At 37.5% G+C, this 27,006-nt stretch overlaps 1 pseudogene; it reads left to right on the forward strand.

Moving 5' to 3' along the window:
* Positions 1–18,828: 18,828 nt before the first annotated feature.
* Positions 18,829–20,688, forward strand: LOC132229584 (protein SET-like; annotated as a pseudogene).
* Positions 20,689–27,006: the final 6,318 nt, after the last annotated feature.

The following is a 27,006-nucleotide window of genomic DNA, read 5'->3' on the forward strand; positions in this document are numbered from 1 at the left end:
GGCAGCTGAGGACGCAGTGCACGTGGAAAGGGCTGGAAACTGAGGACACGGTTGTCTCTTTCAATCGGGAGGGAGTCTCAAGCTCCAGAGTGCTCTGAACTCCAGTTCCGGGCGAGTATCTGGGGACCGAGACGCATACAGGAGAAACTGGACTGTCTGGCATCAGTCGGAACTCGAGGGCGGCTTTCTCTCAGAGGTACCTGCAGCGATTACTGGGACACTGAGAAGAGGGCTTCTTAGGGTAGGACTGAGGAGTAGCCATAGCTGCTTGCTCTGCCCTGTTGATCCCCAGAGACCCCGCCCCACCCAAGCTGTGTGCAGAGACTTTTGCATATGAAAGGCCTGGCCCTTTGCAATCTGAAAATTGCCTAACAAACTGCAGCTGGGTCAGAGAAACCCAGAACTTCCAAAAGAAGGCCCAAGGCCCCCTGGCAGCTTGTATTGCTTCACAGCTGGGCTCCTGCGGGGTAGTCTCAGGCAGAGGCTAAATTAGCACCTCCTTAGAGATCCAAGAGCCAGTGTACCCAGTGGTCAGGGTGGGACCATCCAGATTACAACTCCTCACATCCATAAGGGACACACTCAGGGGGCAGACTCAGTGAGCACCAAAGCCCCACTGAAGCAAGTCTTGCCCCAAAAGGGTGTCTCCAGCACAGAAGTTCTCCCACTGCAGACACAGCTGATTCTCACAGCCAATTGGCCTGAAGGTCAATTCCTCCCAGTGATACCTAAAACAACCAAGGCTTAACTACAACAAGACTGTGCACAAAGCCCACAAAGGGATGCACCAAGAGTGTCCACCTCAGGTAATTGGGGAGGCTGAGCCACTGGGCCCTATAGGACACCTAGCACAGAAGGCCACTCTATCAACACAGGGAAGCATAAAAAATGCAGAGACAAAGAAACAGGTCACAAATGACAGAAATGGAGGAAAGCAAACTACTGGATATAGAGTTCAAAGCCAATTAAGCTACCTAGGAATAAACTTAACTAAAGAGGTAAAAGACCTCTACTCAGAAAGCTACAGGACGTTGAAAAAAGACATAGAGGAAGACATAATCAGATGGAAGAACATACCGTGTTCATGGATTGGTAGAATCAACATCATTAAAATGTCCATACTACCCAAAGCAATCTATAAATTCAACGCACTTCCCATTAAAATACCAACAGCATACTTCAGAGATCTAGAACGAACTCTCCAAAAATTCATCTGGAATAAAAAAAGACCCCGAATAGCTGCAGCAATCCTGAAAAAGAACAAAGTAGGTGGGATCTCAATACCAGATATCAAGTTGTATTACAAAGCCACTGTTCTCAAAACTGCCTGGTACTGGCACAAGAATAGGCATATAGATCAATGGAATAGAATAGAGAGCACAGAAATCGGCCCGAACCAATATGCTCAATTAATATTTGACAAAGGAGGCAAGAACATACAATGGAGTCAAGATAGTCTCTTCAATAAATGGTGCTGAGAAAATTGGACAGATATATGCAAGAAAATGAAACTAGACCACCAACTTACACCATACACAAAAATAAACTCAAAATGGATAAAGGGCTTAAATGTACGACAGGAAACCATAAAAATTCTAGAAGAATCCAAAGGCAACAAAATCTCAGACATATGCCGAAGCAATTTCTTCACTGATACAGCTTCTAGGGCACTTGAAACGAAAGAGAAAATGAACAAATGGGACTACATCAAAATAAAAAGCTTCTGCACAGCAAAAGAAACCACCAACAAAACAACGAGAAAACCCACTGTGTGGGAAAACATATTTGCCAATGACATATCTGATAAGGGCCTAATCTCCAAAATTTATAGGGAACTCATACAACTTAACAAAAGGAAGATAAACAATCCAATCAAAAAATGGGCAAAGGACCTAAATAGACACCTTTCAAAAGAGGACATTCAGAAAGCCAAGAGACATATGAAAACATGTTCAAAGTCACTAATCATCCGAGAGATGCAAATCAAAACAGCAATGAGGTACCATCTCACACCTGTCAGACTGGCTATCATCAATAAATCAACAAACGACAAGTGCTGGAGAGGATGTGGAGAAAAAGGAACACTTGTGCACTGCTGGTGGGAATGCAGACTGGTGCAGCCACTATGGAAGACAGTATGGAGTTTCCTCAAGAAACTGAAAATGGAACTCCCATTTGACCCTGTGATCCCACTCCTAGGAATATATCCCAAGAAACCAGAAACACCAATCACAGAGGATATATGCACCCCTATGTTCATAGCAGCACAATTCACCATAGCTAAGATCTGGAAACAGCCTAAGTGCCCATCAGTAGATGAATGGATTAGAAAACCGTGGTACATCTACACGATGGAATACTATGCTGCTCTAAAAAGGAAGGAACTCTTACCATTTGCAACGGCATGGATGGAACTGGAGAGCATTATGCTAAGTGAAATAAGCCAGTCAATGAAGGAAAAATACCACATGATCTCACTCATTCATGGATAATAGAGACCATTATAAACTTTTGAACAATAATAGATACAGAGGCAGAGCTGCCTCAAACAGATTGTCAAACTGCAGCGGGAAGGCCGGGGAGGATGGGTGCAGGAGGTAGGGGGGTAAGAGATCAACCAAAGGACCTGTATGCATGCATATAAGCATAACCAATGGACATAAGACACCAGGGGATAGGGGAGGCTAGGGAACTGTCTAGGGCAGGGGGAAAGAATGGACACATATGTAATACCCTTTGTAATACTTTAAGCAATAATAAAAAAAAAGATAAAAAATAAAAGAGTTCAAAGCCACAGTTATAAGGTTTTTCAAGAATTCTCTAGAAACCCCCAATAAACTTAATGAGACCCTCAAGAAATCTAATGAGACCCTCGACATTATGAAAAAGGACCAACTAGAAATTAAGCAGACACTGACTGAAATAAAAAATAATATACAGAGATCCAACAGCAGACTAGAAGATCGCAAGAATCAAGTCAAGGATTTGAAATATCAAGACGCAAAAAACACCCAACCAGAAAAACAAAAAGAAAAAAGAATCCAAAAATATGAAGATAGTGTAAGGAGCCTCTGGGAAAACTTCAAGCGTACCAACATCCGAATTATGGGGGTGCCAGAAGAAGAGAGTGAGCAAGATATTGAAAACCTATTTGAAGAAATAATGACAGAAAACTTCCCCTACCTGGTGAAAGAAATAGACTTACAATTCCAGGAAGAGCAGAGAACCCCAAACAAAAGGAATCCAAAGAGGACCACACCAAGACACATCATAATTAAAATGCCAAGAGCAAAAGACAAAGAGAGAATCTTAAAAGAAGCAAGAGAAAAAAAGTTACCTACAAGGGAGTACCCATACGACTGTCAGCTGATTTCTCAACAGAAACTATGCAGGCCAGAAGGGAGTGGCAAGAAATATTCAAAGTGATGAATAGCAAGAACCTACAACCAAGATTACTTTATCCAGCAAAGCTATCATTCGGTATTAAAGGTCAGATAAAGAGCTTCACAGATAAGAAAAAGCTAAAGGAGTTCATCACCACCAAACCAGTATTATATGAAATGCTGAAAGGTATCCTTTAAGAAGAGGAAGAAGAAAAAGAAGGTAAAGATACAAATTATGAACAACAAATACACATCTATCAACAAGTGAATCTAAAAATCAAGAGAATATATAATCTGATAAACAGAATAAACTGGTGAATATAATAGAATCAGGGGCATAGAAAGGGAGTGGACTGACTATTCTCGGGGGTAGCGGGTAATGAATGTGGGGGGTGCGGGAAGAGACTGGACAAAAATTGTACACCTATGGATGAGGACAGGGGTGGGGGGTTAAGGGCAGAGGGTGGGGTGGTAACCGGGTGAAGGGGAGCTATGGGGGGACAAAAGAGGAACAACTGTAATAATCTGAACAATAAAAATTTAATTTAAAAAAAGAATAAAAATGGTAACAAACAAGTACCTATCAATAATAACCTTAAATGTAAATAGATTAAATGCTCCAATCAAAAGGCATAGGGTAGCTGAATGCATAAGAAAATATGACCCATATATCTGCTGTCTGTAAGAGATCCACCTCAGAATAAAGGACTCACACAGACTGATAGTGAAGGGATGAAAAAAATAATTTCAGGTGAATGAAAATGAAAAATAAAAGCTGGGGTAGCAATACTGATATCTGACAAATTAGACCTCAAAGTGAAGGTCAAACAAGAAATAAGGAAGGCCACTTCATAATAATAAAGAAAGAAATTCAGCAAGAGGATACAACTCTGGTGAACATATATGCACCCAATACAGAAGCACCCAAATACATTAAAAAAAAAACTTCTGGAAGATATCAAGGGAGAGATTGACAGCAATACAGTCATAGTAGGGGACTTTAATAATCATACTACTGGATAAATCCTCTAAACAAAAAAAATCAGCAAAGAAACATCAATCCTAAATGACTCACTAGATCAGATGGAATTAATTGACATCTTCAGAACATTTCACCCAAAAGCTACAGAATATACATTCTTCTCAAGTGCATTTTCAAAGATAGACCACATACTAAGACACTGGCAAAGTCTCTTCAAATTCAAGAAGATAGAAATCATATCAAGCATCTTCTCAGATCACAGTGGCATAAAACTAGAAATCAACTACAATAAAAACAGTGAAAAAATAAAAAAAACTGGAGGCTAAATAGCATGCTATTAAACAATGATTGGGTTACCATGGAGATCAAAGAGGAAATAAAAAGCATCCTGGTAACAAACGATAATGAAAAAACAACAATCCAAAATCTATGGGACACAGTGAAAGTAGTCTTGAGAGGTAGGTTCATAGCTCTACAGGCCTACCTCAAAAAAACAAGAAAAAATGGTAATAAATTACCTAACCCTACAACTCAAAGAATTAGAAAGAGAGCCTCAAGAAAAGCCCAGAAAAAAAAAAAAGAAAGAAAAGAAAAGCCCAGAGTAAGCAGAAGGAATGAAATAATAAAGATCAGAGCAGAAATAAAAGACACGAGGAAAAAAATATAAAATATCAATAAAACCAAGATTTGGTTCTTTCAAAGGATAAACAAGATTGATGAACCTCTAGCCTGGCTGACCAAGAAGCAAAGAGAGAGGACCCAAATAAACAAAATCAGAAATGAAAGAGGTGAAGTAACATCCGACCCCACAGAAATACAAATGATTATTAAAAAAAAAATACTATGAACAACTCTATTCCAACAAACTAGACAACCTAGATGAAATGGACATATTCTTAGAAAAATACAAGCTTCCAAAACGCAATCAGGAAGAATAAATAAACCTGAATAGGCCGATAACTACCGAAGAAATTGAAGCAGTGATCAAAAATCTTCCAGCAAACAAAAGCCCTGGCTTTACAGGGGAGTTCTACCAAACATTCAAAGAACTAAAATCTATCCTCCTCAGACTATTCCCAAAAATTGAAGAGGAAGGCACACTTCCATGCTCTTTCTATGAAGCCAGCATTACTCTAATTCCAAAACCAGATAAGGACACCACAAAGAAAGAGAACTACAGGTCAATATCCCTGATGAACATAGATGCTAAAATCCTAAACAAAATTCTAGCAAATCAGAACCAGCATTACATTAGAAAAATCATACCTCATGACTAAGTGGGATTTATTCTGGGAATGCAAAGATGGTACAATATCCACAAATCAATAAATGTGACATATCACATAAACAAATTGAGAGTAAAAAAATCACATAATCTTATCAATCAATGCAGAAAAAGCATTTGACAAAAATCCAACACCCTTTCTTGATAAAAACACTCAGCAAAGTGGGAATAGAGGGGTCATACCTCAAAATAATAAAAGCCTTATATGGCAAACATACAGACAACATCATACTCAACGGGCAAAAACTAAAACCATTTCCCCTAAGAACAGGAACAAGACAGAGATGCCCACTTTCATCACTCCTGTTCTACATAGTACTGGAAGTGCTAGCCATAGTGACCAGACAAGAAGAAGAAATAAAAGGCATCCAAATTGGAAAAGAAGAAGTAACACTGTCCTTATTCGCAGATGACATGATACTATACATAGAAAACCCCAAAGACTCCATCAAAAAACTACTAGACCTAATACATGAATTCAGCAATGTAGCAGGATACAAAATTAACACCCAGAAATCTATGGCCTTTTTATACAACAATAATGAACTCACAGAAAGAGAAACGAATAAAACAATCCCATTTACCTTGCACCAAAAAAATTAAGATACCTAGGAATAAAGTTAACTAAGGAGGTAAAAGACCTCTACTCAGAAAACTACAGAACGTTGAAAAAAGAGATAGAGGAAGACATAAAGAGATGGAAGAACATACCATGTTCTTGGATTGCTAGAATCAACGTCATTAAAATGTCCATACTACCCAAAGCAATCTACAGATTCAATGCACTCCCTATTAAAATACCAATGGCATATTTCACAGACCTAGAACGAACTCTCCAAAAATTCATCTGGAAAAAAAGACCCTGAATATTCACAGCAATCCTGAGAAAGAAGAACAAAGTAGGAGGGTTCTCAATACCAGATATCAAGCTGTATTACAAAGCCACTGTTCTCAAAACTGCCTGGTACTGGCACAAGAACAGACATATAGACCAATGGAATAGAATAGAGAACCCAGAAATCGGCCCAACCACTAGGCTCAATTAATATTTGACAAAGGATGCAAGAACATACAATGGAGTCAAGATAGTCTCTTCAATAAATGGTGCTGAGAAAATTGGACAGATATATGCAAGAAAATGAAACTAGACCACCAACTTACACCATACACAAAAATAAACTCAAATGGATAAAGGACTTAAACATATGACCGGAAACCATAAAAATATTAGAGGAATTCACAGGCAACAAAACCTCAGACATATGCTGAAGCAATATCTTCACTGATAGAGCTACTAGGGCAATGGAAACTAAGGAGAAAATGAACAAATGGGACTACGTCAAAATAAAAAGCTTCTGCACAGTAAAAGAAACCATCAACAAAACAATAAGAAAGCCCACTGCATGGGAGAACATATTTGCTAATGCTATCACAGGTAAGGGTTTAATCTCTCAAATTTACAGGGAACTCATACAACTTAACAAAAGGAAGATAAACAATTCAATCAAAAAATGGGCTAAGGACCTAAATAGACATTTTTCCAAAGAGGACATACGAAAGGCTGAGTCATATGAAAACATGCTCTAAGTCTCTAATCATCTGAGAGATGCAAATCAAAACAACAATGAGGTACCATCTCACACCTGGCAGAACGGCTATCTTCAACAAATCAACAAAAGACGACAAGTGCTGGCGAGGATGTGGAGAAAAGGGAACACTCGTGCACTGCTGGTGGGAATGCAGACTGGTGCAGCCACTATGGAAGACAGTATGGAGTTTCCTCAAAAAACTAAAAATGGAACTCCCATTTGACCCTGTGATCCCACTCCTAGGAATATATCCCAAGAAACCAGAAACACCAATCACAGAGGATATATGCACCCCTATGTTCATAGCAGCACAATTTACAATAGTTAAGATTTGGAAACAGCCTAAGTGCCCATCAACAGATGAGTGGATTAGAAAACTGTGGTACATCTATACAATGAAATACTATGCTTTTATAAAAAAAGAAGGAACTTTTACCATTTGCAACAGCATGGATGGAACTGGAGAGCAGTATGCTAAGCGAAATAAGCCAGTCGAAGAAAGATAAATATCACATCTCTCTCTTATGTGGGATATAATGAACAACCAAAACAGATGAACAAAAATAGATCCAGGGACCACTGAACAGACCATCCAATCTCAGAGAGAAGGCAGGGTGGCGGGAGAGTGGGGGGGAGGGAGGAGGTTAGAGATAAACCAAAGGACTTGTATGAATGCATATTACATAACCAATCAACAGAGACACTGGGGCGGTGGGGGCTTGTCCTGGGGGGTGGGTGTGGCGGGGGCCGTCAATCAGGGGAAAAGGAAACATATGTAATACTTTAAACAATAAAAAATAAAATAAAATAAATAATTCTCATCTTAGATGTTTCTATTCCTCTCTCTCCCTTCCTCTCTCTGAAATCAATAAAAAATAAATAAAAACATATAAAAGTTTCTCCTGTTAACCTCTGAAAAGAGGATTTGCTAATCTGATCTTTTGCATCCCCCAAATATCTCTTAAAACCATGTGCAAACTGTGCAAACAATCTCCATTTTATACATAAATGTGTTTTATGTATAAGATGTATTTTTCTTATCCTTAACCTTTTCTATGTCTTAGTCTACACTTCTTATTTCCTCTTTGACAGCTACAGCTATTAACTGAAAAGAAAGAACTTTCTTGTAACTGGTAAAGTGTCAATTAAACACATAGGGCCTTTTTTCCTCTGCATACAACCTCTCCTCCATTTTGTAAAGTCTAATCTCCAGAAATTTATCCTTGCTCAAAAATAGCATGACATGGTGGAGAGCCCTGAGTAGACTGAGGTCATTTAGGTGCCTGACCAACAACAGAGCAAGCACCATGAGACTTGCATAGCTGGTTTTAATGAATACCTTAAAAATACATCTGCAGAGTTCATATTCCAAAACCTTCATGTCAAACAATTAGCTTTACTAACTATAGAAGAAAATGCAAGCTGGGACCACTACAAATCTCCATTACTTCGTATCTTTCTCTTCCCTACCTTTAGCCTCACCAGTGTAAAGATTTTTGATGCTAGCAAGTCAATTAAAATCAGCATTCCCAAGAAAGTTATATCCATTTTCATGACTAAAATAGTGGTAATTACTCCAATCCACCTATGGTAATGAAAAAAATATTTTCTGGAAATTGCAAAGAAACTGTAGATTAAGATTTAAATTAAAAATCTACAGAGGAAAGGTAGTATAACCTTTGAGGGTTATTTTTTAACTCATTGGTTTATTTTTAGAAAGGAATATGGTTTATAATTTGTTATTACCAGGCATCAAAGAAAAATAAGAAGGGACTTCCAAAGTAGCATGACTATAAAAGAGAAACTAGATCTTTTCTGTGATTAATGTGAACAGTCTGGGGAAGGGAGAAGAAAAAGGACTAACGGGCCACCTGTTCCTCGGCCACTGCCTCATTGGCAATGGAGAGAAACAAACGAGGCACTGAGGCCAAGACATCCCAAGAGGGAACATGGCTGCCAGAAATTGGTTTGATTTCAAATTAAGAACTGTATGGTTTAAGAAAGCAAAGTGAAGGATAAGTAAGGAAGTAATGGACTATGTTAGTAATGGATTATACCTTAAACATTTATCTCTATACTTTTTTGCCTAAACTATCACCTCTGAATAGTGGTGGTTTAACATTATTTGAGCTCAAACACTTAAAAGCAAAATTATTTTTTATAAAAAATAAAAATACTGTACATAGAAAAATAATAATTACATCATGGAGGCACAAGAACACTACCATTTAGAAATACTAGAGAATGGTTTCCTTCTGTAAGTAAGAGCAATAGCAGTGACTGTCACCTGCCATATATCTAGGTAGCAGAATAATCTCTTTACAAAATAATATTAACTTCTTGAATATAGAATCTAAAAGGGACAACATGAAGTGATGTCTAATGAATTGCCAAGACATATTTTGGTTTTTGCCTGGGTTGAATGATGATGTCCTGGTCTAAGGTTTTCCTTCATTTACATTTTTATCCCCAAAGTAGTTAAATCTGATAAGATAATTGTAATAAGCTAGCCTAAAGTTTCAAATATGTTTACTTGACTGAAATGAGAATTCTACAAAGTAATTTGAGGGTCAATTTGTAAAGCAGTTCATTGGAACATTAAACAACTACCTAATTTAATTACTATCAAAACTCAATGAACAGGAATGTGAAATGGATGATTTGAAGATTTCACCCACATTGCAACTAAATTGAATAGGCCATGTGGCCCACAGTAATTGGCCATTAAGACAGGCAAGAAAATAATAACTACTGAGCTTATCTCTGAAGACAGTAATATCAAATTATGAGGGCTTCCACTAGTTACCAAAAATATACATATATATCTTCGGATTTTTTCTTTCTTCAATATTACTTATCCCATACCACAAAACTTCCAAATCACAAGTCAGGCTGAACTGTTTTAGATCCAAAATTAAGGCTAAATTTTAGCCTGCCCACTAATTTTGGGCTGTCCTTTCCAAAAGTAAAGTCAAGACCAAATACAAGGAAAAGAAAACTACTTACACTGAAGTCCTGCAGTGCCAGGAATTTGCATTTATAGCATTAATTTAATCTTTTCAACCATCCAGCATGGAAAGTGTTGTTATCCCCATTGTCTAGAAAAGGAACTTCCGGCTCAGAGAAGTTCAGCAATCAGTCAATGATATTCAGTTATTAAGTTGCAGAAGCCAGAGTCTCCCCCAACCACTCCCCTTCTCAAGTAATTTTAAATTTTACTTTTAAAGATAAAAACACCTTTTTTTTTACGTGATTATAAAAATTCAAATAAAAAAAAGAAACCATAACCATACAGGAATTCTGGCAGCTTGCTCCTTCCTTGTAAGGAAGTATCCGTGACTGTTACATTATTTTAATTTTTATGGAGATGAAGTCAAATCTGCTTACTAAAACTATGTAGGATAAATAAAAATTTTCTTCTGTGTTGAACTTTTCCCATATTGTTTTCTGAAAAGCAATTTTCATGCCCCAACTTAGAATTTTTTTTTCTTTAGGGTTACTATGCAAATTTCCTTCAACTTCTCACATAGGATCAGATTTTGCAGCTCAATTATTTTCCTGGAGAATATCCTGGAATTGAATATTTCAGATACAGATTGATCAGCTAAAGAATATTTAACTCTCTTCATTTGTACACTTCATTTTAAAGCACTTTCTTGAGCATATTACCTTTATGACTAAAATCTAAGTTTACATTTACTTTCTAGATGTTATCTATGTCAAATTTTTTGCTCCTAATGCATTTACAGCAATTGAAATTCCAAAGTAATTTTGCCAGGTCTTCTCCTCTAGGTATTTAAATACATTGTTTCAATCTAATTATATATCCTCTACATTAATTCCTTACATGTTCCCTATTATTTGCCTATAATCCAAACCTAACAAAAATTTTGAGTCAGTTCCATTATCCAATATATTATTTATCCCTTCCATGTTATTTTACTTCCAATTGAATCCATTCACCACCTGTATCTTCAGGTCACTAATAAAAATGTCAAGTAGTTTAGAACAAAGGTCGAGTCCTAAAATTTGTTGTTCAAAACATCCCTTCAACTCAATATCAATCCATTGATCAACTGGTTTTGTGTACCATGCAAAGCTGCAATAGATAAAAATCATTCAACAATATTTGGAATTAGCTTAAAATCCCCCATACTTTAAACAATGATTGTAGCATAAAATGTTATGAAATTTTTTACTGATGGTATTCAAGAGGATACATGGGTAATCATTTTTATGTTCATAGTTATGCATTTTGTTACAGGGCATATTAGAAAAGATATCAACAGGTACATTACAAACCTAAATATTTTCATTTAGGATAAGGCTAAGTTTAAATTAATGAGTTGACTTAGCTCACCTGCTGTGGCACAATGGTTGAGCATTGACCCACGAACCAGGAGGTTATGGTTCAATTCCTGTCAGGGCACATGCCAGGGTTACAGGCTCGATCCCCAGTAGGGGGTGTGCAGAAAGCAGCTGATCAATGATTCTCTCTCATCAATGATGTTTCGATCTCTCTCTCCCTCTCCCTTCCTCTCTCTAAAATCAATAAAAACATTTTAAAAAAAACGAGTTGACTTAAAGAAAAATTTAGCTATATAAAAGTAGAGATGGCATATGAATATGGCGAAAAAAAAGGTGTAAAGCAAACTACTGAAATAGGAAACCCTGACACAGAGTTTTATAGTTCTCAATACACAAAAACATCATTTGATCCACATAAAACCACAACAGAGTCCATTAGAGACATCAATAAGTGCCTTACAGGATACACAGCCACCGTTCTCAGTCAATACTTTTAAAGAACTATAGGAAAAGAGTTTCACACAATTTTACTGTTCTAAAGCAAACATTTACAGGTTTATAGGAATCAACTAAGAAGGGTTATAATACAACAATAGAAATGTACTCTTCAGTTTTTTACCTAAAGTGCTCATAAGCCATCTGTCTAATAATCTGATCTACATATAATTATGTATAACCTAAAGCTTTTGAGCCTACGATTTTTAGATACACTTTTACACCCATTATGAAAATTGGGACATTGGCTCTCTCTAGTCTTTTGACACTTCTACTACCCCAAATTCCTCCAAGATACTTGGCAATAGCTCCAAAATCACAGCTAGATTTTTTTGGTATTTCGTTTGCCCCTAATGACTTGAATTAATATAAACCATCTGCATGCTCCCATCATCCAGTCAATACACATTCTGAATACTTACTAAGGGCTGAGAAATATGCTTGAAATTGTATCCCCTCAGGCCCTGGCTGGTGTGCTCCATGGTTAGAGTGCTGGCTCACACACTGAAGGGTCATGGGTTCGATTCCCAATCAAGGGCACATACCTGGGTTGCAGGTTCAATCCCCAGCTCAGGTCAGGATACATGCAGAAGGCAACCAATCCATGTGTTCCTCTCACATTTATGTTTCTCTCTCCTCTCTCTCTCTCTTTGTCTCTGTCTCTTCCCCCTCCCTCCCTTCCACTCTCTCTAAAAATCAATAGAAAAAATAATCCTCGGGTAAGGATTAACAACAACAACAAAATACTTTACCCTGGAAAACTCAGAGTTTAGCAGGAAAGAAAGATATATAACTATATTTTTTTACAACATGACAAGTGCTACAATAGAAATATGTACAGAATACCATATGGATTTAGAGGAAAAACTAACCACCTTGGTATGACTTTAAAAAGGTGGAGTTATGTGAGTTAGATCTTAAAGACTTCCCATGAATTCCCCAGGCAAAGAGGGGCAGTCACACAAAATTATTAGTAAGTACAATATTCAGGCAACACTAAGAATTTTGGCAAAGTTGGAGCTCAAAAAGCATGAAAGACGTAGATAGAGCCTGGTTGGAGTGGCTCAGTGGCTGAGCATCAACTTATGAACCAGGATATCATGGGTCAATTCCAGTCAAGGGCACATGCCCGAGTTTTGGGCTCGATGCCAGTTTGGGGCCTACAGGAGGCAGCTGATCAACGATTCTCTCTTATCATTGATGTATCTGTCTCTTTCCCTCTCCCTTATTCTCTGAAATCAATAAAAATATATTTAAATAAATAATAAATAGACAGAAATGAAATGAAAGAAAAAATTGTTTACAATCAATGAAAAACACTTAGTACAGTGCAGTGTCTTGAATATTTTAACTGTTCAATAAATAAGAGCTATCCTTACTTAGCATGACTTAGTGGGCCCGACATTCCCTTATTTCCTTTCATTGGTTTTGCAACTCCAGTAATGACATGATCACCATTATTCATGGTCTTTAACACTTCCACACCTCCAAGCAGTTATCTCTCATTGATCAGATTAAGTTCAGACTAGAGATTTACTTTGAGCAAGGTGTGTCTTTATGTCATTTCATTACTCAATTCTATTTCTAAACCCCATTCCATCCTGATTTCAAGATAATTACATCCTTGCCTTAACATGCCAAGTTCACTTTCTTCATTACTTATGCTCTGCACTGGTATGAATACATTCAAGGCCAAAAGTGTTGTTAATGACACTCTTCCTTATTTTCTTCAGTAAAAAATGCATCTTTTCCACTATTGACTTGTCAGTATTAGACGTGCTATCCTGTAAATAATTTGGATTAAAGTGTTTTAGAAACATTATCTCTATCTCTAAAATACTTTTAAATCTGATTTGCAAACTCTGAAAAACTATGTAAGTTTCCTTCCAGATTTTGTAAAATATATTCCAACTTTTCCTAGGTGCTCAATTAATTTGGAAAACCCATTTTTATCTCAGAGTATTTATATATTCAGTTAGCTATTCACTTGCAATATCTCCTCTTTTTTTCACCATTGGAGTTCTCCAATATTCCAAAGTCACTTTTCAACCATTCTATTTCTTTTGATGGTTTCCTTCATCATCAAAAGTGAGTAGTGGTCAGCAGTTTCAATGTCTTTCAGGTTTCTAACTTCCTAGTAAGTCTTCATAGTGCTAGTCATAATCATCCTCAATAAAGAGTAAATATATTACAGAACTGTATAATTGAAAACTATATAATTTTATTAACCAATGTCACCCCAATAAATTCCATAAGGAAAAAAAGAGCAAATAAACATCCACCATTAAGACCCTTCTTTCTAGGTCATAGGCTTTCTTTTTGTTCTTTTTTCTTTCTTTTTATTTTTTTATTTTGAGAATACGTTTATTAAGAGTACGTAAAACAAGGAATGGCTTGGTTTAGAAGAAGCAACAGGGGAGAGCCTAGTGGAGCTGCTTTAGTTCACTGGAAAGTTAGAGAACAGGCGGCCTTGAGATAGGTTCAGGGATTACCCTGGAACAAACTGCTGCTGACCATTGCTCTCCTATTGGCAAGTCCCATGGGGATCCCTAGAGTTTAGGAGGTGCACTGAGAAAGAAGAAAGGGGTGGGCGTGCTCCTGAGAGGGTAAGCACCTAGGTTTTCTTAATCATATTAACTCCTTTGGATTCCTAAAGCAAATTTTTATTTATTTTTTTAAAAATGTATTGAATTTATTGGGGTGGCATTAGTTAATAAAATTATATAGGTTTCACGTGTACAATTCTATAATACATCATCTGCATATTGTATTGTGTGTTCACCACCCAAAGTTTAGTCTTCTTCCTTCATCATTTATCCTCCATTTACCCTCTTCCCCCCGGCCCCCTTTCCCTCTGGTAATCACCACACTGTTGTCTGTGACTATGAGTTGTCTTTTCTTTTTTTTCTTTTTTTGTTTAAACCCTTTGCCTAATTCCCAAAAACCCCTCCCCTTTGAGAGCTGTCAGTCTACTCTATGTATTTATGCTTCTGTTTCTATTTTGTTTGGTAAATTATTTTGTTCATTAGATTCCACATATAAGTGAGATCATATGGTATTTGTCTTTCTCTGACTGGCTTATTTTGCTTAGCATAATATTCTCCAGGTTCATCCATGCTGTTGCACACGTATACCACCATAAACACATGATTTTGAAGATTTTTAAGCAAAGGAGGAAAATGATGAAAGTTGTTTAGAAATTGTGATCTGACATTTTTATTTGAGGAAGAATTAGAAAACAGTGTAAAGAAAGTCTACAAAAAAATTCATTATAACTTTCAATAACCAAACTGTATAAAGCAGTAAATTACATGTCCTGCAGTGAAATTTTTGAAAGCTTTAAAAACTATTTCTATCTAGATTTTCCTCCAAGCTTCAAAAAGCATTTATTAAGTACCTATTTGCTGCCAAACTAATAAAAATGGTCATGATTCTGCCTTCCTAGGAACATATGAGCTAAATAGATGGGTACATTAAACAAATCAATAAAGCAAAAAATTTGCATATTCACTTTAGACTCAAGAAATAATGGCTATGAACTTTAAAAAGCCAAAATATCCATTGTCAGCAATGCTCAGATCCCAGAAGAAGGGAAGTGTTGTTTCAGATAAGGTGGCTGGCAAAGGCCTCTTTGATAATATGACATTCAAGCAGAAGCAGATGAAGAAGCTGGCCAAATGGATGTTTGGAGGAAGAAAATTCCAGGCATATGGAAAGGAGCAAGCCTGATATGTTCACAAAAAAGCAAGGAATAGAATGAGCTAAAGAAAAGAAATAGCAGAAAATGGAATCAAAGAAATTGGTGAAGGACAGATCGAGAGGATATTATGAACTTATTAAGAATTTGAATTTGTTTCTGACATGAGAAACCATTGGAGAATGCCTATGAAAAAAGTGGCCTAACCTAATTTGAGTTTTTCAAAAAATTATTCTGACTGCTGCTTTAAGAAGGGACTATAGTGGGAAAGGAGTCAGGCAGGGAGAACATTTGGTAAGAGGATTCATAGAAGTAGAAAACACATTGGCTTTCTTCTCTTCTCCCAATAAGCAAGCCCTAAATAACCATTCATAAAGACTGGGCAAATCTTCCAGGGGTAAGGTTTGCTGAATCAAAAAACCCAGAGGACCATGGTGTGTTCACCAAGGCCGGAACTCAGAAAGAGAGTATACCTTAGAAGTGATCCCTGGCATTTGGAAGTAATAGACAACAGGAAGATGGATGAATATTATGAAGGTGTCTGGAGCTTCTTATGATGGCAGAGAACAGAGGAAGCAGAGGAAGAATCTAGCCTTCATCCCATTGCTGAGGCAAGGATGTGAGTTCCTATAGGCCAGTTGTTCTCAACCCTCTAGCCCTTCAAATACAGTTCCTCATGTTGTGACCCAACCATAAAATTATTTTCGTTGCTACTTCATAACTGTAATGTTGCTACTGTTATGAATCATAATGTAAATATCTGATATGCATGCAGGATGGTCTTAGGCGACCCCTGTGAAAGGGTCGTTCGACTGCCAAAGGGGTCGCGACCCACAGGTTGAGAACCACTGCTATAGGCCAATGGGAAAATAAAGAAAGTAGCCAGGCTTCAGCTACCCCACATAACCTAATTTTCTGCCAGAATAGGGAACTAGGAGAAAGGAGAGGACAAGGATTGAGGTTGGATATACTAGTTACACAATATCTTCTTTATAGCCCGTTCTTTATAGGGGCTTTTACAGCCAAATTACATGTAATATTTTTCACCTTTTCCGATACTCTTCTTTCTCTCACCCTCTACCCTAAAGGAAACAGAAAAAGTAGGAAAAGAGTAAAAAATAAGGAGATCTAGTGAAAAAACAGGTTCTGACCCATCTTTCTTTATCTCATGAACCCTTATCCCTGTTATACTGCTCCATTGGCATGTTGGAAAATTCATACCCAAGGGATTGCTTATCTTCAGGGCCACTGCTCCTCATTCCTCATTATAACCTAACTTGCATTATAAGGATTCAGGGTAGTTTGCATAATATTTACCGACAATATCATAGCCAGTTATGAAAATGAGGGGTTTTCCTAAACAGAACATAGAAGAAGGCCATTCCTGTCTTCCATCTAATGTTGCTGTCTTTATTTGATCTTAACAGAAATTCATATGCAGCTGCTTGAATAAAGTATAACAATGATCTCTTTACACCTGTGTGAAGACTTAAAAAAATGAGGCTTTTGAGTTTCAGCAACTTAGTACCCATGCACAAAGAATCATATAATTAAATGATATATAGAGAGTAAATAAATGATAGGGAACATTGATGATGATAGTATAGAGTCATATAGATGGCCTGAAAAAGATACATTCATTCAACAAGTGCTTTTTGAATATTTACTATGTGGTGGACATTGAGTATTGAATAGATTTCTGACAATCTAATAGGAGAGGCAGATATTTCAAAAGTAAACACACATATAATTCTAAACTCAAGTAAATGCTATCAAGCAAAATAATAAGTTGTAATATAGAGAGCTCTTTACATTTGGGAGGTAAGGGAAATTTCTCTGAGCAAGTGACATTTAAGTTGATAACTAAAGGATAAAAAAGGAACCAGAAGATGAAGAATTGGAGCAAAGGCTCTGATGTGGAAAAAGCTTGGTGTTTTCCAGAAATGTAAAGAGAACCAGTATGACAGGAATTTAGAAAGAAAAGTGGACAGCAGTGTATGATAAAGTTAGATGGGTCCGTTGCACATGTTATAGACATACAGGTCCTTGTGAGACATGCCAAAGGCACTTGTTTGGTTTTATTCCAAGTATAATAAGAAAACTTGGATGGTTTTAAACTTTGAAGACCCACATTTATAAAGATCAGCAGAGCTGTGGATTATGTGGAAGAATAAACGGAGTAGGAGCCAAAGTGAGAAGATAATTGCAAAAGATCAAAGGTATTATCTTGTATTAGATGGTAACGGTGGAGGTAAGGAAAACTAAGCCCTTTTTCCTTCTAATTTTACTGGTACATGCTTGTTAGGGACAAGCTCATGACAGTTTCAACTACCGTATCGATGCTAATGACTCATAAATCTCCCTGGATGAAATTTCTTTTCTAAAATCCAAATTCTTCCCACAACCACCATATAGCCAATTGCTTAATAGGCACTTCCTTTCACATAGTATAAATTCAAATATAATCCTTCATCTTCTCCTCAAAACTTGTTGCCTTATGACTTTTCATCATTCTCTCCATCGCTTGGAATCAAAACCTTGGCATCATCTTTGACGCCTCGCTTTCTATCTAACCCCCATATCCAGGATAGCAAAGCAATAAGAGTATATGCTCTGGAGTCAGAAACTTAGGTCAATGAACTGGAATGGTGTACAGGCTATTTACATGGTATTATGGTTGCTATTTCTATACTCTAGATTGTATATTACATATCAGGAATTATTTTAGTTTTAACACCTGCATGGCCTAAAATGTGGAAGAATTCTAGCCAATCACACTAGCAGTATCAGGTACAGTGTGTCCAAATCAAACATATCAGCACAGAGACAGAGAAAAGTATCTGATCCTACTCAGTTATACTGAGAGGATAGTATTGTTTCCTATTTCTCAATGACTAGTATGCAAACTACCACAGTCCTTACACTGAGTCATAGAAATAGTGAGCCATGGTGGCCCTAGAGAAAGATGAACCTTTATTTATTTATTTATTTATTTTTCAAGAAAATCTAGAGTCTCAGCGCGCCTTCCAGCCCCCCCCCGCCGCCCCCCCACCCCCCCCCCACCCCCCCCACCCCCCCCCCCCACCCCCCGCTTCCCTGCAATCGGCTCCTCGGACCTCCCGCGTGGCACGGCCCCCAAACGCCAGTCCTCGCTCCCACCACAAGCGCAAGCGAAGAAACCCAAAGTGCCTCCAGCCCCCAAGCCGGAGAAGAAGCCGGCCCCTCCGGACGTGCCGAAGGGAGAAAAAGAACAGCAAGAAGCGACTGAACATATTGATGAAGTACAAAATAAAATAGACAGACTTAATGAACAAGCCAGTGAGAAGATTCTGAAAGTAGAACATAAATATAACAAACTCCGCCAACCATTTTTTCAGAAGAGGTCAGAATTGATCGCCAAAATCCCAAATTTTGGGGTAACAACATTTGTCAACCATCCACAAGTGTCTGCACTGCTTGGGGAAGAGGATGAAGAGGCGCTGCATTATTTGACAAGAGTTGAAGTGACAGAATTTGAAGATATTAAATCAGGTTACAGAATAGATTTTTATTTTGATGAAAATCCTTACATCAAAAATAAAGTTCTCTCCAGAGTTTCATCTGAACAAGAGTGGTGATCCATCTTCAAAGTCCACTGAAATCAAATGGAAATCTGGAAAGGATTTGACGAAACGTTCAAGTCAAACACAGAATAAAGCCAGCAGGAAGAGACAGCATGAGGAACCAGAAAGCTTCTTTACCTGGTTCACTGACCATTCTGATGCAGGTGCAGATGAGTTGCGAGAAGTCATCAAAGATGACATTTGGCCAAATCCATTACAGTACTACTTGGTTCCTGACATGGATGATGAGGGGGGGGGGGAGGAGGAGGAGGAGGAGGAGGAGGAGGAGGAGGAGGAGGAGGAGGAGGAGGAGGAGGAGGAGGAGGAGGAGGAGAAGATGATGAAGGGTTGGAAGATATTGATGAAGAAGGGGATGAGGATGAAGGTGAAGAAGATGAAGATGATGATGAGGGGAAAGAAGAGGAAGATGAAGGAGAAGATGACTAATGAACACTGATGGATTCCAACCTTTTTTAATTTTCTCCGGTCCCTGGGAGCAAGTTGCAGTCTTTTTTCTTTTTCTTTTTTCTCCCCCTCTTGTGCTCAGTCGCCCTGTTTTTGGGGTCTCTTTTCTCTCCTTTACACCATGGTTCTCACCTTATTTGGGGGGGATGTACCTTGAGCAGAATACAGTGGGAAAAGAATCTTTGCCCCTTTCTGTTCCAAATTCATTTTTATCCCTTCCTGTCTCAAGAAAAACTTAATGGAATCAACACCACCGTGCTCTGTGGGAAAAAGAAAAACCTTCTGCTCCCTTAGCTCTGCTGGGAGCTGGGGGTGGCTGGGCCCCTGTGTAGTAGTGCATAGAATTCTAGCTCTTTCCTCCTTTCTCTGTATATTGGGCTCAGAGATTACACTGTGTCTCTATGTGAATATGGACAGTTAGCATTTACCAACATGTATCTGTCCACTTTCTCTTGTTTAAAAAAAGAAAAAAAAATTTAAAAAAAGGGGGGAGGTTATAGAAGGTCAACAAAGGGTGGATTTGAGATGTTTGGGTGGGTTAAGTGGGCATTTTGACAACATGGCTTCTCCTTTGGCATGTTTAATTGTGATGTTTAACGGACATCCTTGCAGTCTAAGATGACACTTTTAAAATAAAATCCTCTCCTAATGATGACTTGAGCCCTGCCACTCGATGGGAGAATGAGCAGAATCTGTAGGATCTTATTTGGAATTGACATTTCTCTATTGTAATTTTGTTCTGTTTATTTTTAAATTTTCTTTTTGTTTCACTGGAAAGGAAAGATAATGCTCAGTTTTAAATGTTAAAAGTGTACAAATTGCTTTGTTACAATAAAACTAAATGTGTACAAAAAAAGAAAAGAAAGAAAAGAAAATCTAAAAGCCAACCCAGCTAAAGATAAAGCCGAAGTTTCAGGAAGGAATAACAGAATCTCAGTAATTATAAGAAAATGAGAAAAGCCAAGATTACCAAGGAAGAACACTTTGAGTGAGAAGACCCATTCATTCAAAGCAGTACCTACACACAGTGAGGAGAGGGAGGAAATAGAACCCATAAAGCAGTGGTTCTCAACCTTCTGGCCCTTTAAATACAGTTCCTCATGTTGTGACCCAACCATAAAATTACTTTCATTGCTACGTCATAACTGTAATTTTGCTACTGTTATGAATCGTAATGTAAATATCTGATATGCAGGATGGTCTTAGGCGACCCCTGTGAAAGGGTCGTTTGACTGCCAAAGGGGTCGCAACCCACAGGTTGAGAACCGCTGCCATAAAGGATTCAGAGAAGCAGAGGCCAGACAGAATACTAATAATCTTCCCTTTGTCCCTTCCAGATTCCCTCTCCACCTGCTCTGTGGTAGGGAAATGGGGTATATGTATGATACTGTATGACTAACATCTACGAGTCCTCTTGTCCTCTTCCTTTCAGTTGTGTATAGTCAATGGGATGTAGACCACCAAAGATAAGAGAGAAAAGAGAGAGGTTGGGGTAGTTATACCTCTGATTACCCTCTGCAAGGTTTCCATGGACTAGCCTGAGACTCTCAACTAAAGGCTACAGCTTCTGCTAGCAACAGGCCATTGTTATTCTACCCAGATTTCTTTGTTTTCCCTACATGTTTATAAATTGTCACCTTATTTTTTAAAATTGTCTCCTTATTAAACTCAACTCAAATTATCCAATTTGCATGTGCAATTTATTTCTTCCTAGGATCCGTACTGAGAAGAGATAAAGAAATAGAATTAGAAGCCGTAAGAGTAATTATGAGGGGTGGGGGGATGGAAGATTACTGAGTTACATGATTAAAAAGCCAGCTGTTCTTTTTTAGAGAGTGGAATGAAGAGGTCTCCAGTGGACACCCTCATCCCGGTTTCTTTTCAGAGGTTTATTAAACAGTGTTTATACCTACTTGAGCTGACTCCAAAGAAACAAGCAAGTGCCTGACTGCAGATTTCATTTAACCTAAATCATCTCAGGAAGTGTCCTACTAAATATCTAAAATAATTGTGGGAGGAGTGGAGTGAAAGAGTAGCAATGAAACACCAAGGGAGCCAACCTTCTTTTATTATTTTGAGGGACAGGAGCTTTTCAAGCTCTGCAAGCTTCCCCATCTGCAGTGAACCGAATTAAAGTAAACAGAATTTTAAAATGAACCCAAATTCAATTAGGCGGTGGAAACAAACATTTCTCTTCAATTAATATGTGAGATCATGTCTCATAGTTGTATGCTGGACACTTTTTCCTTTATTTGATTTGTTTCCCATCCACTGCCTTTTACAGAATACCCTAGAAAAGATATGCCAGACCATGGGAAGGTCTGAGCCATCCCAAACCTCTCTGGCCCACCCTTGTGCACAAACAGATGCTGTGCCACGTGGCCAACTCCCAACATGGAGTTGAGGGGACAGCAAAGGTGGCAGCTGAACACAGAGACACAGAAAAAGATAGCTATGCATTTTTAATGCTAATTCTGTAGCCAGAGCTGATATGCCTTTGCAGTTTATAAACTTATGACTGCTGAGATCACTCTACCATCTGACAATGGAGAATTACTACTATTTTCATAACAACAAAAAACAGTCCCTGCCAATAATGTCAAGTCTATCCTAAGAAAAGTTGGAGGTTTTGAGGAGATGATTGAAGAAGATCACATTGCCTCATCCATGAAATTTTAAATGCTATGATTATTATATAAATGAAAGGCCCAGTGCACAAAATTTGTGCAAGGAGTGGGGGGAGGGATCCCTCAGCCCGGCCTGCAACCTCTCACAATCCAGAACCGCTGTCTCCTAACCCCTCGCCTGCCTGCCTGCCTGATTGACCCTAATCACTCTGCTTGCCTTCCTCATCACCCCTAACCCCCTACCTGCCAGCCTCATTGTCCGTAACCACTAGCCTGCCTGCCTGATCACCCCTAACCACCTCTGTCTCAACCCCCACTGCTGTGGCTTCATCCAGATCGACGTCCGGAAGGATATCCGGAAGGTGGTTAGACTGTCTAGTCTAATTAGCATGTTACACTTTTATTATAGATGCTGCTAAAGGAAGTGTCTGGTAAAACTACAGTGTAAATCAAACACAGATATTATAATGCATGCCAATCTAAAAGAAGGGTAAAAATTTTAAGAAAAAAGTTTTTTTAAATATAGTTCACACTACATTCAAGGGATGCATTTGAAGACTTAGAAATCTATATATTGTTAAATAATTCATACATAATTAAAGTGTATATATAATAATATTAACACACCTCTTTGAGAATTGGACAGATTTTGTAATAAATAAAATAACATTGAAGAATGAAATATAAAAATAAATTAAATTTCATAAATGTATATAAAACTTTCACCTCTCAAATATTTTTCTTTTTCATAAGAAAAATCAATTTATAAAAATGTATCATGGCCCTAACCGGTTTGGCTCAGTGGATGGAGCATCGGCTTACGGACTCAAGGGTCCCAGGTTCGATTCCAGTCAGGGGCATGTACCTTGGTTGTGGGCACATCCCCAGTAGGGGGGGTGCAGGAGGCAGATGATCGATGTTTCTCTCTCATCGATGTTTCTGGCTCTCTATCCCTCTCCCTTCCTCTCTATAAAAAATCAATAAAATATATTTTAAAAAATGTATCATGTATAAGTTCTTAAAAGTACAGTCTATATTTACCACTCAATAAAAGTGGAACTAAAAAGTGACCAGAAAAAAAGTTAACTACTTAAAAATTAAGATTTGGGTTTCTAAATATCCTTTAAATCAAAGAAGAAATTAAAACTGAAAGTTTCTCAAAAGCATGGAAAGATAAGCCCTCCGTATCTTTTATTTATTTAACCAATGAACATTTGCTGAGCACCTGCAAATCCCCTGATTTGATAACCTCCCTCCCGGGTTTATCATGATTGCATACAACGAAATGAATTTTGGAGAATGAATTTCATCACACTCAAATTTAAAAAACCTCTCATCAAAAAGCTCAGTAATTTAACTTTGGGGCAGGTGTTTCGGTTAATGCCAGAATTATATCTGAATATCCTATATCAAGAATTTATTACTTCTGATATTGATGCAGCTATGTGATAAGACAAACCCAGCATTTCTTAACATGTGTATGATCCCTTCCAAGGATTTAATTCTCTAGGTGTTCCATATTTATATGATTAATGAACCCTTTGGAAGCTCAGAAATCTCAGTAAGCAAAGACCAGATCTGGAAAGATTATGCAAAGCTCCATTCATACAGGATCAGGATTAGAAAGATTACTTCCCTATGATCTCTATACCTCTCCTCCATTAATTTTTAATTGTAATTTAATACTATTAAATGACAAGAAATTAACACATTTAAAAGCATATGGCATTCCCAAATTCCTTCAGGAGTCAGGCATATAGATGGAAATGGGAAAGGGTAGGTATAAAAACTTGAGACATGATGCTGTCTATGGTGAGGTACATTGTTCATGAATGTCCAAAAAAACATTTAAGGTGAAGGTTTTATAACATTATCCAGCCAAATGCATACATATGAAGGCTGAATTTGGCCTGAGGACAACTCATTTGTAATGGCTGGTCAAGTTTCTAATCAAGAATCCAGCACTGTTGATCATTTAATAATTAAAACTTTCTTCACTATCAATCACTATTTAACAGTTGAAAGTTGTTTCCCCTTCCAATTGTTCTGTTACCCCAAATCTAATTGCTCAAACAGCTGGATCAAATACAAAGATGCTATAAAGGGGTACAGAACTTCTTTCTCTTACTGCTTTCTGGAGAATTATCTATAAATTGCATAGACTGAAATGTGCTCTGCCTGCCCCGTGAAAGAAATCTCAAGTCTTGTAGCCTGTAGTGGATTTACTAAAAATTACTAGGAAGCCAAGAAAAGCCAGCAAGACTATTAATATGCAGTACTCAGAGGAAGCTACATATAAATGCTGCATGTTTTGGTCCAATTGTAAAGAACTTATTTCTTTTTAAATGTGGACTACTGCAAGTTTTGGTAAGAGGCTCTCCACAATAAATGTAGATAAGATTCCACGTTACAGGATTTTGGTGAACAAAGTAGGAGACATGTTTCCACAGATAACGTTATGGCTTCTCCTGATTTTATTCACAGTATGAATTTTAGCCCCAGATTTAGTAATGAAATCTAGATACCTAATCAATGTATTTTGTATTGGTGCTCAAGAGTTAAATGTTTTAATAATATTGATTGTGGCTATGACTATGACTATGCTCTACTTTGAAATCAGTATAACATCATTATCAAACAAAATTGTTCTGAAACAAATTCATCTTTGGCAAGACTTTTTAAAAATCAGGCTACAGTGTTAAGATACTGGCATATGTTTTTCTGTAGATTTATTGGTGATTTGTATATATTTTGTAAAATATCTATTAACATCTTTGCAGAAGTCTCTTTGTTTTTAATCAGTTTTAAGACAATAACGGTAATGCTGCTCATGACATTTTTTAAAAAGCAAGCCATATGGAAAGATATAACATTTTAAAAGCCTCCTCACCTTCTCTAAAACTCTCCTTAACTCTACATACTTTTTTTCAGAAATTCCCTATGCAGATACAAGCTTATATGTGTGTATAATTGCATATCATAAACCATAGAGTGTGGAATGATGAATGATAATGTAGAAGCTTAATTTTCATACACACTTGAAAATAATATTTTTTTAAAACCCTTTGAACTAAAAAGAAAGAAAGCTGCAAAGAGAGAGAAGAGAACCTGGGCTCAGAGAGTCCATTTATGCCACCCACTCTCCCCTGGTCTGGACTTAGTTAGATTTCCTCACGGGAGAAGAAAGAGGAAGGGGGGGGAGGACACTTAATTGATAATGTATTTATCCAAAAACAAGAAAAAATAATGTGTGAGACAGCAGGAATAAAGACTTGGGAGCTAAATATGATTAAAAATAAATAAATTTCCTTTTCTGCTCATCCTGCTTTGTAACTATGAATTTTCTATCCACTACAATAACATGATGATCTTACTTTCCATCTCCACTGAGACAGAACAGCAAGAGAAAAATGTATGCTGAGTTTCTAATTATTTCATATTTTTAGCTACCTATCCTCTAATATAAAAATTTTGAATTGATTATATTAGAAATTTCTTTGCTATTTTATTCCATGAAAAATATTCATATCCTATATAATAAAAGGCTAATATGCAAATTGTCCCCTCCACCGGGAGTTTGGCCAGGGGGTGGGGCCAACAGGCCAACCGCCTGCAGCCCCTCCCCCCCGGCCAGCCCCACCCCCAATCGCCCCCGCCACCCTGATGGGGGCATGACTGGCAGGCCAACCACCACGGCCCCTCCCTCCAGTCGGCCCAGCCCAATCTGCACCAATTGGGGCGGGCTGGCCAGAACCCACCTGTGCACAAATTCATGCACTGGGCCTCTAGTAAAATCATAATATATTACAGATATTTCTAGGCAGAATTTCCCTAAGAACATGTACTTCAGGAGATAGGGATAGCAATTTTAGGTGTTACCTAACTGGTACTTAACTATTTTTTATCTTAATATATATTGAAAAAATTACTCGTGTGACAAATTATTTCATGGATATTATTATTTAAGACAAGACACACATAAAGTATTTAAGTTTAATAATTTAACTCAACCTAAAGAAAAAGCATAAGTAAATAATAACCTATGTAAATTTTGCAAAAAATAGAGAGAGTAATGTACATAAGACTGAAGTCTATAAAACACTAAACTAAGGTAATGGATTGGTTATACAATTTTATAAGAAGAAGGCATGGTTTAGTAGATTAGAGCTGAACTAGAATTTGGGAAGCCTAGATTACTGCCAACTCTGAAACTGTGTAGTTGTAACATCTTGTGCAGTTTAGTCATTCTGGACCATAGTTTATTCATCTATAAACCAAAGAGTCTAAATTAAGTGATCCTTATGCTTCTAGTTCTAAAATTCTATTATTTGGATAATAGTCTTAAAATCATTTTAGAGGTATCAATTTATTTCAGTATTAACCACATTCAACAAGTATTTAATGAGCTACTTCCATGTGCCAATGTTCTGGGTGCTTGGGGTGCATCAACGAACAAAACAGGTAAAGATTCTTGCCTTCATAGGGCTTACATTTTAGCTAACATCTGGTAAGGTAGATATTATTTCCATTTTACAGTGGAAGAAGTTTAAGGTCAGATGTAGGCAACTGCCCT

Source organism: Myotis daubentonii, chromosome 3 (assembly GCF_963259705.1).
Source record: "Myotis daubentonii chromosome 3, mMyoDau2.1, whole genome shotgun sequence".
Lineage (NCBI taxonomy): Eukaryota > Metazoa > Chordata > Mammalia > Chiroptera > Vespertilionidae > Myotis > Myotis daubentonii.